A 15,668-nucleotide genomic window follows, 5' to 3' on the forward strand; every position below is an offset into this window, starting at 1 on the left:
AGAAATTCTGATTCATTTGGACTGGGGCAAGGATCAAGAATTTTCCATTTTCTGCAAGTTGATACTGATGCCACCGGTCTACCAGTCATAATTTGAGAAGCACGGCTTTAGTGGTTTACTACTGCAAGTGTGCTCTGCAAACCAACAAAACCACCATCACCTTGAAATTTGTTAGAAATGCAGAGTCTTGGACTCCGCTACAGATGCTTTCCTCAAACAGTACCATGAGGTGAAATTACACACCCATACGGTAAAATGTGTGCTTATTCAAGAATACACAATAAAGACCCTTTAGAGGTGGAGGATCTGTGCTCAATTTGCTTGCTTCCAGGTTCGGTTTCTACTATCAAATACAGTTCTTGAGTGCTTGTGGTAGTTTATAAAATTAGCCATTTTACTGGTAGCTCCTCCTATCAAGGGATGGAGTCTCACTTCTTTAAACAGGGCTGGCTATGTGATTGGTTTGGAGCAATAGAATGTGCTGGAATTGACACTGTGACCGTTACAAACCAATGTCTCAAAAAGCCTCACAGCTTCTTCTTCTATGGTTCTAGAAATTTCAGCCGCTGCAACCAGGAAAAGAAGCTGAGGCAAAGGGGGTCAGGATGTTGTGGAACATGTGGGCCACTGTTGCCCCATTCAACAACCAGTCAACCTGCAGAAACAGAGCAGCTGAATTCAGGTACATAAGAGAATGTAGCTGAGATCAACAGAAGAATCACCTAGGTGATCACAACCTGTATAGCTAAGCCAAAAACTTATGAGCTAACTAAATGGGTGTTGATTTTTACCAGTGAGACTGGAGGTGTTTTGTACAAGGAAAAGGTACTGACACCTGGTTCACCTTACTAATTCTTTTTAAGACCTATAAAGACTTATTAAAAGAGTATTAGGATAGACCAGGCTCTGAGAGTTCTGCTATTTTTAGCTGCCTTGCTGTTTTTCCTCACTAAGGCAAGCTATAATCATTGACAATAGATCAAGGACTAAATCATAATTCTTCTAGCAAACAAACAAACAGCAACTTTAAAAAAAAAAAAACACTTCTAACATGACATAGATGAAAAATCTCAATCTTTGAATATTTTCCTGAAAAATACACAAGAACTAGTTTGGATATCTTAAGAAATTCATGTAGGTGACCCAGAGAAGTTTCAGGGGTAACTGATATATAGGTACTCACAGCCTCTTACTTCTTGGTGTCTCTTCAGTACCAAGGGCTTGGAAGCTCCCACTCATATATTCGGGTTTGTATGAGAAAGTTTAGCTTCAGTGATAGATATGTTTCTCATACAGGATAGTACTAAGTGTAAAAAGATACCATTTTTCTCAAATTCTTTATGTTAGCAAAATTACCACCAATATTCTAATAATTTTTTTCAATTATAAGAGCTAATATTCAAGTTCATTTTGGTAATATATACATGGGGAAATAACTTAAAGACAAGAATTTTAAACAATAGTTATGATGGAAAATTAACCTGAGAAAATATTACAAATAATAGGAAGCTACTAAAATTAAGTCAATGCAAAATTTTTCAACAATAGATGAATTAATGTTTAAAACTAACATCTGAGGGGCACCTGGGTGGCTCAGTGGGTTGGGGTCTTTGCCTTTGGCTCAGGTCATGATTCCAGGGTCCTGGGATTGGGCCCCGCATTGGGTTCTCTGCTCAGCGGGGAGCCTGCTTCCCTTCCTCTCTCTCTGCCTGCCTCTCTGCCTACTTGTGATCCCTGTATGTCAAATAAATAAATAAAATCTTAAAAAAAAAAACTAATAACAGAAAATAGATCCTACTCATATGAGAACTGAACATATAATAAAGGATGCATTTTAAATCAGCATTCTGTAACATGTTGAAAATAGTATGAAACTATACGTAGCCAATAATGTAGTACTCTCATTTGAGTAGGAAGACAGAATAATGAAAAAGAATATAGATCAGAACATGACTAATTAAATATATGCTAAGTAAAGTCGGCATTTTATATAAGTGGATTAAAAATGACTTGGGTGCCTGGATGGCTCAGTCTGTTGAGCATGTGACTCTCGATTTTGGTACAGGTCATGGTCTCAGGGTAATGGAATAGAGCCCTGTGTTAGGCTCTGCGCTCAGCATGGAGTCTGCTTAAGATTCTCTCTCTCCCTCTCCCTCTGTTCTTCTCACCCTGTGCATTCTTTCTTCCTCTCTCTCTCTCAAATAAGTAAATAAATCTTTTAAAAAATGACTTGGTCATTAAGCAGTATTCAGACAACTGGGTACATATCTGGGAAAAAAATGTTATTTTCTATCACGTCTTACTCATAAAATTTATTCAGATAATCAAGGTTTAAATCTTAAGAAAAACAAGGTTAAGTATTTTAAATAAGGAGACTTATTATTATTTAACTTGAAAAGACATTATATAGTATGACAAAATCTGAAGCTATCAAGGAAAAAATGATACAATAAACTACACAAATGAACAAAACATCCACTTGGCAAAAAATAACATAAATATAATCCAAAAGAAAAAAAGAACAACTCTTGAAATACACAAAAAAGAATTTCTTTTAACAGAAAAAGAAATAAAATGGCTCTCAAATATATGTAAAGATGCCAGAATCTCATTCATAATAAAATAAATGAAAAACTTAAAAAAAGATATTCATTTTGTTTTGTCAGGTAAGCAACGATTTTAAAAATGTTTTATTATTCAGGGGATATAGGCAAACACGAGAAAGTTAACAGGTATAACCTCACAGATAGCAATCTGAAAATATCTGTCAAAATTGCAATCCATACAGCTTTTACTCAGACTTGTAATTTGTGTCCTGATTCCTCCATGCCCCCTCCTTAGGACATAAACTGATTAACAGAAAATGAAAACAAATGGGAATTTATCAAAAAAGGAAACCTAATGAGTAAATAATACGTAAAATAAAATTCACTCAAATTTATAATTAAAAATGAAAAATAAAGTAATAATTTTCTTATCAAATTAACAAAAATTTTTAAAAATTAAATTAACCCTAAAAATATATGTTGTTACTTATATTTTCAAAGAAAATGATCAGGCAATATATAATAATGCTGACAAATATTTCTCTTCTCTGGATCTCTACTCCTGAAATAAAGTAATACTTTTAAAGAATTTGTACATGCAGATATTCACAGTAATTTTATTTATATTATCAAGCAGCTGGAAACAACTGAATAACTGTTAAAAAAATATTATGTGATTACAAGTCATTGGAGTTGGGATTTAAGGTTGGTTAGAGAAGAATTAATTCAATCATTCTCTACTAAACTATTGTCATAAACAAAGGTTATAAAAATCAGACACACAGGTATTGAGATGGAGTCTTGAATCAGAAAAGTAGTAAGACTGAGGTAGCACAACTCAGCCTATTGAAGTTAAGTATTTTGAAGAAAATCAAGAACAACTTATGTAAGTTTTGCTTGGTTAACGCATAGGTCTCCTCATCTATAGTAACACTGTTACTTAGTGATTCTCAGCTTTTCCCCCAAAGTCCCAAATTCTGAATTTGTTATGTCAATATCAAACAACTCCTAATTTTTCCATAGAGTTTTTGCTGATGACAACTATCTATCACTTTCTGGCCTGGCCAAGAGGTTTGTAGGAAGTTAAGAGTCAACTACCTCAATTAGGAGATAGACATACCGTGGAATATTCTGCAAACATTAAACATTATGTTTGCAAGGAGTTTTGGATAATATGGAAAAATTTGTGATCAATAAAAGCAACTTACAAAGAAAGAAAAACACTAAAAAGAATTAACAGTGGCTACCTGTGATGGCAAGAATTATAATTGTTTATATATTTTCATCAAATATCTCAGATCATTTTAAGTTCTTTCCTTCATCCTCCAGGAGCAGCTGTTTATCTTGAACACTCTCATTCATGCTATGACGATTTCTAACCATTTGTGCATATTGCTGCAGTAAGGACCACTGAGTAATAAATGGCACAGGTTTCATTTACAGTGTGTAAGTCTGTTTCCCCAGTAGGTCTCCTCCATAAGTGGTAAAACTTCAGTAATCTTTCCTTTCTCTGGACCTACATAGCTTCTTAGCAGTATTACAGCTATAAAACTTCTTCCTTTTTACAGATTTTTAAAATGTGTATGTCTGATAGCCACTCTCTGACAACATGCTTCTTGTCTGAGTCTTTATTTATACAAATCATACAAGCTAACACAGGAACTGGTAGGGTTGAAAATAATTTTCATTAAAAAACAATAAAATTGGATATCAATTACTTGCCTTACTACATGAAATCACTGAGTTAGAAATTATTACAATCCAGGTAATCCAAACTTTATTAATCATTGGCCTCCTAATCATTCACTATTCACCTTCATAAAATATGCATATTAGAAGCAAAAAAAGAGAGAGAAATTAAAGAGCTAATTTATTAACTGATCTTCTTTTGAATAATAAAACATACTTCTTTTTACACATAGTAAAATCCTAGATGATAGTCTTTCATTATTCATAATTACATAGATCTCTGTTTATTTGTGTTTATTTGTTGGTTTTTTTTAATTTGTTCTACTCCTTATATTTATAAGCAGTCAAAATGTATAATACAAAATGAAATTTCACTCAGTCATTGACTTGACCAAAGAAACATATTATGAAACTTCAAGCATAATCTTTGGCAGATACTGCTCAATAACTGTTGACTATGAACCGAAATTCTTGTGCAAGTATTCCTCACTTCGAAACAAAGCAACACATTTAAAAACACATGTTTTCATCAATGATGAAGATTAGAATTATTAGATTCCATTAGAAATGGGCTCTTACTGCCTTATGTCCAAGTCCAAAAGGGCAACATTAAGAGCCACATGAACTTACCTCCTCCTATGGATACACAGAATCTACACATGGAGAAATTCATTCTGAAAAAAATGCAGAACCTAGCTGAGTGACTCCTACACTTTGGGCAAATGAGAAAATACCCATGTCACCCACACTGAAATGGATAGGACAGGTGAGACACACGGTAATCATAAATTCCACCCCTGACACAGTGCTATCAGGAGGAAACTCCCAACTCCCAGCTTCTTCTGAGGAATAAAGAAGTTGGGTCCCTACATCTACCATCCCAACTTGTAAGACTCCCACACGAGGAACAGACCCCCCAAACAACTAGCTCTGTAAGCCAAAGGTGCTTGCTTCCAGGAGACCCACAAGACTATTGCAGAGATTTCAAGGGGCTTTCTAAGGACTCACAGTGTCGATCCCACCAGGGCTTAGTACAGATGGAGCACACAGAAAACCAATCTCCTAGTCCTTCCCTCAAGGAGGTCTATTGGTATACTTTAAAAGCTCCTGCTTAAGGAGGTCAGACTTCTAATTTAGCATGCATTTAGGTTCAAACTGTGCTCTTCCCCCAGGGACTAGGGAAACCTTTGGAGGGCTCCTTCTCCCTCTGGCCTGCTCTAGTTGCCAGTACATCCCTGGAAAGAGCCTACATATATGTCTGGCACCTTGGCTTTTTCTGGCTACGGAACAAAGGATGGGCTGCTGAATCACCTGCCTCTGATCGCCGAAAGGGCTTTTGCATTCATGAATCCCACAAAATTATAGGAAACAAAGAGGCAGTTATTACAGATGCAGGAACATCATAATCACTCCCCACCCCCACAGCCATATACCAGAGGAAACAGGCAAAAAAAAAAAGTTCACCTCTCAGTGTCTTCGTTCCCTTAAATATAAGTGTACTCAATTCTCCAATCAAAAGATATAGAGTAGGTGAATGGATAAAAAGAAGAAGAAGAAGAACTATCTATATGCTGCCTGCAAGAGGCACATTAAATGTAGGGACGCACACAAACTGAAAGTGAAGAAATTGGAAAAGATACTCCACGCAAATGGAAACCAAAGCAAAGCAGTGGTAGCTACACTTAAAACAAACAGAAGAGATAGGAAGGTCATTACATAATGATTAAAGGTTCAATCCAACAAGACAATATAACCTTTGTAAATATTTACACATCCATATAGGAGCACCTAAATGTATAAAGCAATACTAACAGACCTGAAGGGAGAAATAGACAGCAATACCATAATCGTAGGGACAACAGTACCCTACTTTCAATGATCAATAAGAAAAGAAAATCTGAGTGGGGCAATTACTAGTAAAGACATTGACTTAGTAATCAAAAACCTCCCCCAAAAAACAAAAATGTAGGGCTAGATGGCTTAACTGGTGAGTTCTACCAAACATATTAAGAAGATTAATACCAATCCTTCTCAAACTCTTCCAAAAAATAGAAGAGGAGAGAATACTTACAAATCATTTTATGATGCCATCATTACCCTGTTACCAAAACCAGACAAGGACACTACAAGAACAGAAAATTGCAGACCAATATCCCTAATGAACACAGATAAAAAAAATTATAAACAAAAATCCTCAGCAAAAATATTAGCAAGCTAGGATGCCTGGGTAGCTCAGTCAGTCAAGCATCTACCTTTGGCTCAGATCATGTTCCCAGAGTCCTAGGATCAAGTTTTATATTGGCCTACGTGCTTTGCAGGGAGCCACTTCTCCCTCTGCTGGCCACTCCCCCTGCTTATGCTTTTTCTCTCTCTGACAAATAAATAAATAAAATCTTTTTAAAATAAAATCTTTTTAAAAAAACATTAGCAAGCTGAATTCACCAATACATTGAAAGGATTATAAGCTATGATTAAGTAGAATTTATTACAGATATGCAAGGATAGTTCAACGTTCATAAATCAGTTTCATAGACCACACTAAGAAAATGAAGGATTAAAGTCGTATGAGCATTTCAATAGATGCAGAATAAACATTTGACAAAATGCAACATTCATTCATGATAAAAACTCTCAACAAACAAGTATTGAGGGGTATACTTCGACAAAGTCTATAAATGGCAATTGCACAACTAACATCATACTCAACAGGGTAAAGCTAAAAGCTTTTTCTCTAGGCTCAGGAATAAGATAAGAATGGCTTCTCTAATCATCTCTATAGTACTGGAAGTCCTAGCCAGAACAAGTAGGCAAGAAAAAGAAATAAAAGGCATCCAAACCAACAAAATGGAAGGCAACCTATAGAATGGGAGAAAATATTTGCAAAGCATCTATCAAATAAGGTATGAATATGCAAATATATAAGGATATCATACAACTCAATAACAAAGCAATCAGACTAAAAAATTGTCAGAGGACATGAGTAGATATTTCGCCAAAGAAGATATACGTACAGCCAACGGGTACATTTAAGCATACCCAACGTTACTAATCTTCAGGGAAATGCAAATCAAAACCACAAAGAGATATCACCTGATACCTGTTGGAATGGCTATCACCAAAAATACAAGTGATAAGAAATGCTGGCAAGGAAATGGAGAAAATGAAACCCTCTTACACTATTGGTGGGAATGTAAACTGAAACAGGCACTATGGAAAACAATGTAGAGTTTTCTCAAAAACTTGAGAGTAAAACTTCCATATGATCCAGCAATGACACTTCTGGGTAACTATTCAATTAAAATTAAATCACTATTTCAAAACATTATCTGCACCTTAATGTTCATTGCAGCATTATTTACAATAGCTGAGACCAGGAAACAACCTAAGTGTGTAAGGATGGATGAATGGATTAGAAAATGGAGAAATATACATATAATATACCTACAATGAAAGGTCATCAGCTACAATAAAAAAGGAAGTTCTTCTATTTGCCACGACATGAATGAAACTTGAGGGCATTACATTAAGTGAAATAAGTCAGACAGAAAATCAAATGCTGTATGATCTCACTTATATTAGGAATTAAAACAACAACAACAACCAAAAAAAAAAAAAAATGCATGGAATTAGAGAGTAGATTGATAGTTTCCAAGGGTAGAGGAGTGGAGGAAATGGGTGAAGGTGAAACATAAACTTCCAGCTTTAAGACCAATACATTCTGGAGATGTGATGCTTAACATGATGACTATAGTTAACAATACTGAATTGTTCACTGAAAGTTGCTAAGATCTTAAAAGTGCTTACCACAAAGAAAAAAAGATAGCTATAGGAAATGATAGATGTGTTAACCAACCTTATTGCGATAATCATTTCACAATATATATATCAAATCATCACTGATACACCTTAAAATTGCACTATGTTATATGTCAATTACATCTCAATGAAGTTTGACTAAAAATGAAAATTTTAAAATAAAACACAGACTTGGATAAAATATATTAAAAACACGTCTAATAAAGATTTCTATTTATGTATGTATAAAGAATTTTTACAGAATCCTCAACGTATAAAGAATTTTTATCAGAACAAAACTATCCCTTAAAAATGGGCAAAATATTTAAACATTGTATCAAAGAATGTATACAGAGGTGAGAAGTAAGTACTTATAAGGCTGCTCAAAATCTTAAGTCATCAGGGATTTTTCAGCAGAAACAATCTTGAGGAAGAGTGTGTTAACTTTTACATAATTAATGGTATGTTCCTAAGGTCATTCTTTCTCGTAAAAAGAAAATGAAGAATGAGTGGTAACCTATTGCATGTGTTTGCATTTATCTTTTAGACGGATAGCTATTGAAAATGCAACTATTGAAAAACCACTGGAACCCTGTACAAAGACATTATATTTTCTGAGGTCAGCCCATTCACCCAGAATGAACTATTGTTAAATATGAAAAATGTCAGTGATCGTTAACTGATAATACACTGTAATTCTTCAATTGTTTAATGATTATATCATCTTAGAAATAACTGTGTTGAAAATATGAAAGCAACCTTCTAAAGTTTCTAGGAAAGATATCAAATGCCTCTCTTACTCTCCCATTTTTATTTGGGCAAGTTTTGGCAAATATCTGCTAGAAGCATCTGGAAGGACACAAAAGATGATACGGTTTCCAAGAACAAGCTAGACCAGCTGGCTTGCCAAATGTCAGCATATGGGGGTGGGGAGGGCTGTTGTTTTGATTTATCATGGTCATGCTATGTGGGATGAGTGGTGAATACCTCTGTCAAAGAACACCACTGTTATGTCTAAGTTTAAATTCATCCTCATAGTTGTACAAACAACTTAAAGGTGCATATAAAGATGTAACTTCCCCATGTGGAAATTGTTGCTAAAAACCAATACTCTTATTAAAATAGTCAACAACATATGGCAGGCCTAAATGTCAGTTACACATTTATGCCAGTAAATATTACTTTAGGATCTACAATTAAAATGACACCACTGGCAACTCCTTTAGAATGGATTTTCAATCACAGAACTTTATGAAGATGAAAAAAACTTTTTTTTTTCAAGTTGACAGGTTGTTGGTGGTGCTACCATCAGAAAACTGCTTTCCCTAAGTAAATCTAAGTCCAGATTGAACACTACTGTGACAGCAGAGATGTTCAGCAGACTCTCAGAGTCCCGTAGTATACATCCCGGGAAAATATATTCAGTCCTGACTTACCAAAGGTATAGGGAAAATATCTAAGACATCCAGCTGTTTACTACTCTGTAGTGAACAGCTAGACTCCAGCCAGGATGCAAATTAATTTGTAAAGCGGTTCACTATAGGCATACAACTCAGTAATGATCTAACAAGGAAATGTATACTCAGAACACATTGTATAGTGGATTTGGAGATATCCCCACTGAATACTAAAAAATAAAGACAGCAGGAATGAGAAAAAGCTTTTCAATTGTGGAAAAATACACATAAGAGATTCTCAATTTTTTTGGCAACTGTAGTAATAAATGCTTTTCCCCCCATGAAGTATTGACACCGAAAGGGAAATGTCATTGCTTCCTATAGAACCACCTCATGTCCTGCATTTTCCTAGAAGAGAGAAGTCATATGTCAAGCAAAATATACTGTCACCCTGGTGACTGAAATATTGCAAAAACCATTTCAAAAACAAGCATACTGCATGTGGCCTGGAAAACTCCCCCATGTGGTACATTCTTTCAGGAAATTCCAAACCTTGCCATTCTATAGACTATTCAGGCCCAATAAAAAAACATATGTTTCTAAACATATCCCTTTAATGCATGCAGTATCTCCAAATTTACTAGGCCTAAGAATCATATAAGAATATTTTTTAAATGTGGAATTCTAATGCAGCAGGTTTAGTAGGGCCCAGGACTGCATTTCCAACCAGCTCTTAGTTGATGTTGATGCTGCTCTTGGAGCCCTAGAAGGACTCAAGGGAAAGCCTATTGGCTTTTGGCTATGAAAACAAAATGGCCACGGTCAGTATCCCATCTTTCTTTGTTTTCCAAGATGACAATATAATTTATTTATTTATTTTTTAAAGATTTTATTTATTTGACAGAGATCACAAGTAGGCAGAGAAGCAGGCAGAGAGAGAGAGGAGGAAGCAGGCTCCCCACTGAGCAGAGAGCCCGATGCGGGACTCGATCCCAGGACCCTGGGATCATGACCTGAGCCAAAGGCAGAGGCCCAACCCACTGAGCCACCCAGGCGCCCAAAGATGACAATATAATTTAATCTTGATCTCCCTCTATACTTCTGTGCTGCTGCTTGAAATTCTTTTAATTGCGCCTGTATTAGTTTTCTGAGGCTGCATAATGAAGTACCACAGACTGGGTGGCTTAAACAAAAAATTATTTTCTCACAGTGTGGTGGCTAGGAGTCTGAGATTAGGAAGTCAACAAGATTAATCTCTTCGAAGGCCTCTCTCTTTGGTATGTAGATGGCCCTCTTTTCCCAATATTTTCCCATGGTCTTCCTGCTGTATGTGTCTGCATCCTAACCTCCTCAGACCTAGAAAGACATATTGGATTAGGGTCCAACCTTATAATCTCATTTTAAGTTAATTAACTTTTAAGGACCCTATCTCCAAATACAGTCACATTCTAAGTACCGGTGATTAAGACTTCAGCATATGAATTTTGAGAGAACACAATTTATGCCATCAAAGTCCATAAAAATACAGAAAACTATAAAGGTAAATAATTGGTGTATATTTAACATGACACACTGACTGACTTATACTGACCAAAACTAATTAAATAAACACAAAACTATAATTTTAAAAAAATCACATCAGAGTCTTCATGGTTGGTTCTCCTGGCCTTGGTGCCTAAAATGAGAAACTGTAAAGTCTGATCTATCTGATCTGCAAAGTAGTAGAAAATGGGGGGCTTTAGGTGACACAATCTTCACCCACGTTCTTGTGAATCCCTGCCCCAAATCTCTGAATTCAAACTCCACATAATAGTTTATCAGCTCATTTAGTTTTCCAAAAATAAGACATAGCAGTTCATACTAATACTAGGATATTGCTTGTCTATTTCGCTGCGTTAATATTTGCTCTGATGTTACAAAAACCTAGAGCAGGTGAAACCATGAATGTCTAAGGACAAAACAAAGCAGTAGCACCAAACAGAATTAGTCATCATTACATTCTTCACTGCTACACACTTGCAGTAAAAATGTCAGTTTCACTTAGGAATGTCCTTAATGAAGCAGTAAAGATTATTAATTTTATTTCATTCCAGCCCTTGAGTGCATGACTTTTTAAATATAAATCACTTTCGCTGTACACTGACATATGATGGTTATCTGAAGGAAAAGCTCTTGTGCAATTATTGGAGTTGCAAGCTGAACTAGCTGCTTTTTTCATGGAGCACTAAATTTACTGGACAGGACTACGGACAGACAAACCATGGTAATTCAAACTTGGGCATTTGGCAGGTATTTTCTCAAAAGTGAACATAGTGAGCCTGACACTCAAAGGAAACAACTGACAGCATTTATTGGCAAAGATAAAATTTGAGCTTTCAAGCAAAGACCAGGATTTTGAAAAATTTATATCTGTCTCTATGAGCTTGACACCTTGTCAATACAGAAAGACTTTTCTAATGAGATTAACAAATGTTACTATTTAATAATGCATAATAAAATGTCTCAACATTTGGAAATCTGCATAATTCAGTGGACCAACATTTTGCAAATGACAAATGTATGATGTTACAAAATCAAGCATGGTAGTATATGCAAAGATGGTCTAATGATTTTTAATATGAGAGTCAAAAAGCTCATTGATAAAGTTGGAGTTTGTACATTGCAACTAACCTTTAAGAAATGACCACTTGTACAGTTGGGTAATGCAAAAAGAGTATACAAAATTGTTTCAAAAATATTAAAATATTTCTTCCTTTTTCAGCTATGTATCTTTGTAATATTGGCTTTACTTTGCTTACTGTGCCAAAACAACATATCTTAATCAACTGAATGCAGAAGTAGATAGGTGAATACAGCTGCCTTCTATGAAATCAAATACTAAGTAAATTTGAAAAAAAAAATAATTCCACTATACTCCTCTTTTTTGCTTTGGGAAATACAATAATTTTCACAAAATGCAATTTTTATATTAACATGTTAATTAATGACTTTTTCAAATGAGTTAATTTTTAACTTTTTCAATATTAATTTCTATTACAGTAAATATTAATAACTATAAACCACATGAACAAAACTCTTTGTCATCTTCAGTAATTTTTAAGAGTCCTAAAGGCCAAAAAGTCTGCAAATTACTATTCCAAGTTATATGCACACTTTTATTCTGGTCAGGGGTTCTATACAAATTCCTAGGTAGTGGCCCTTTCTTATGATATGGGCTAGACCAAGAATGAAGTTCAAAGAGCTCCTTTTATATCTCTTTCCCCAAAACAAAAAGAGCTTGGTCATTCCTTTCCCCAAGATTAATCCGACCATAGTTGTCTTTTCAGAGCTGGCAAGAAGCTCAGAGAAGAAAGCGTGTTCAGTCTAAATCATTGTCCTCCAGCTGGAGAAAGGAAACTTCTTTTCTTCCTCTAGTAAAAAATTATAAAAACACTTTTTATACTTCTCCCTGCCAATTTAGCACAGAATAATTCCTGAGGAAGACTTTGTTCTTCCTTCCTAGGCCTATTCAGCTTTCTTTCTTTTTTTTTTTTTTTTTAAGATTTTATTTATTTTGTCAGAGAGAGAGTGAGCACAGGCAGACAGAGTGGCAGGCAGAGTCAGAGGGAGAAGCAGGCTCCCCGCGGAGCAAGGAGCCCAATGTGGGACTTCATCCCAGGACGCCGAGATCATGACCTGAGCCAAAGGCAGCTGCTTAACCAACTGAGCCACCCAGGCGTCCCCTATTCAGCTTTCTAAAGGCAGGTGTTTCCTCCATGAAAAGCTGAGGATGAAGCACCATGGTTAAGGGTCAAAACGATTATGAAGGAAGAGAGATCTGTCCTCATCGGGGTCTACCCTCATCATCATGGTCATAATCATCACCGCCGACAACACCAACACCACCTACCACACCCATTTATACAATACCCATAGCTACCGAGTCTTGTCTCTTACCTGCCAGGCACAGAACTAAGTACTTTATAAGAATTAACTCATTTAATCTTTACCACAATCCTAGAAGCCAGATACATCATTTCTACTTTTCAGATAGGAAACTAAAACTGGGAAGTAAATAAATAGCTCACGGCCTCAGCTAATAAGTGGGGTTATCTGGGATTTAATTAAGCCAGAGTCTTAACTACTCAGTAGAAAAGCTCCACTGCCTCCTATCAAGTTTATGTACGGGAGGGATTAATGAACATCATTCTAAGAGGCTTCACTCGCATTTTGTTTTTGTCAAAGCCGCATTTCCCTAAAGGATGGGGTAAGAAAAGGGGTTATATTCAAAATCAATGTTCACAATTTTGAGAAGTTATTCTGGGGGACTCCTTGCTATGACAGAAACTTCATTCTGAACAATTTTATGAAGTTTGGTTTCTTTGTTTGTTGACAGGCTAACATTCTAAATGAGCCCCATGGTCACATATGGCTTTCACTTGTTGGTAAAAAGAAGCATAAAAGTTTGCCTGGTAAGACTTTTTTTTTTTTTTTTTTTTTTAAACAACACAAAATTTAAGGAGGTTTTCATCATGTGGAGTCTTATATGAGAGATTTCAGGTTACATAATGGACAATGTCTTCAACTATCATTTCTCAAGCAATAGAGAAGTGTTGTTCAAATGGCAGTTTCTTATATTGACCCTCTATAAAAGCTGAGAGCATAACATTAAATCATATATCCATGAAAGTCTTTCTGAAAGGAACAAAGCTAATATCACTCAGGTATGTTATTCTGGCTGACCTGACTTGATACAGAGACATAGCTTAGAAAACCTAGAGAAATGAATAGTTAATATATTCTTAGCCTCCATTACTACAGCTCCATAGAGCTGATGGTAAGTGTTGGCTCACAGTCAACTCGTGATTAGACTTCCTGACATTGCCTGAAGAAGTGATACTATGTTTTGTTTATTAGAAGAAATCCTATGCTTTAGATGCCAAACATTCAGGCAGCTGAAAATCTGTTTTAAAAATTTAGGAGCCTGTCATATTCCTAGCAAGAGAAACATCCTGAACTATATACCTGGTAACTCTTAGGCATGCCTTGAGGTTTAGCCTCATTTTTTTTTTTTTCTCTCAGAAGGACAGACATTGAATCTATCTAAATCCTTCATATAGACATGCAATAGCCTCAGACCTTGAGCCCGAGTTAGGGTGAGACTGGCCCAGAAGGGGCGGATTATAGAAGGATGGATGCCTAGAGTTAACCACAATCAAAGAATCACTGAGGTTGCCATTAGAGGGGGCTCAGTGGAGAGACAGAACCCCAGGAAAAGTCAGGGACACAGAAAGCAAAGTCACCACAGTGGATCAAGGATTTCCAAATAAGGAGGAGATGCTGGGGCCAAGGTTCATTTTCAAATGTGTCCAGTCCCAGCGTACTTGAAGAAAGAGATTTATAGCTAAAGCAAGACTGTTCAAACAAAATCGATCAAGATGTCAAAGAAATATTCAGGTGAGACCACCATCACTATCAAATCCCCCTTCCTCACCTGGGGAAATAGAGAAGAGAAAGCCCTATTATTTCCAGAATAAAGTCATATTAGGACAGGTTAAGTTAAAGATTATAAGCTTCAGGGACACCTGAGTGGCTCAGTGGGTTACGCCACTGCCTTCAGCGCAGGTCATGATCCCAGAGTCCTCGGATCGAGTCCTGCATCTGGCTCCGTGCTCAGCAGGGCGCCTGCTTCTCTCTCTGCCTCTGCCTGCTTGTGTGTTCTCTTTCTCTCTCTCTCTGAAAAATAAATAAATACAATATTAAAAAAAAAAAAAAGATTATAGGGACGCCTGGGTGGCTCAGTTGGTTAAGCGGCTGCCTTCGGCTCAGGTCATGATCCCAGCGTCCTGGGATCGAGTCCCACATTGGGCTCCTTGCTTGGCGGGAAGCCTGCTTCTCCCTCTGCCTCTGACTGCCATTCTGTCTACCTGTGCTCGCTCTCATTTCTCTCTCTATGACAAATAAATAAATAAAATCTTGGGGCGCCTGGATGGCTCAGTGGGTTAAGCCACTGCCTTCGGCTCAGGTCATGATATCGGGGTTCTGGGATCGAGTCCCGCATTGGGCTCTCTGCTCAGCAGGGAGCCTGCTTCCTTCTCTCTCTCTGTCTGCCTGCCTCTCAGTGTACTTGTAATTTCTCTCTGTCAAATAAATAAATAAAATAAATAAATAAATAAAATCTTTAAAAAAAAAGATTATAAACTTCAGATATTTTTTATTTGAACTTACTTAAAATTAGCAGGAAAAAGGCTACAAAATAGAG

This window comes from Mustela nivalis (assembly GCF_964662115.1).
Source record: "Mustela nivalis genome assembly, chromosome: 1".
NCBI classification, from domain to species: Eukaryota; Metazoa; Chordata; class Mammalia; order Carnivora; family Mustelidae; genus Mustela; species Mustela nivalis.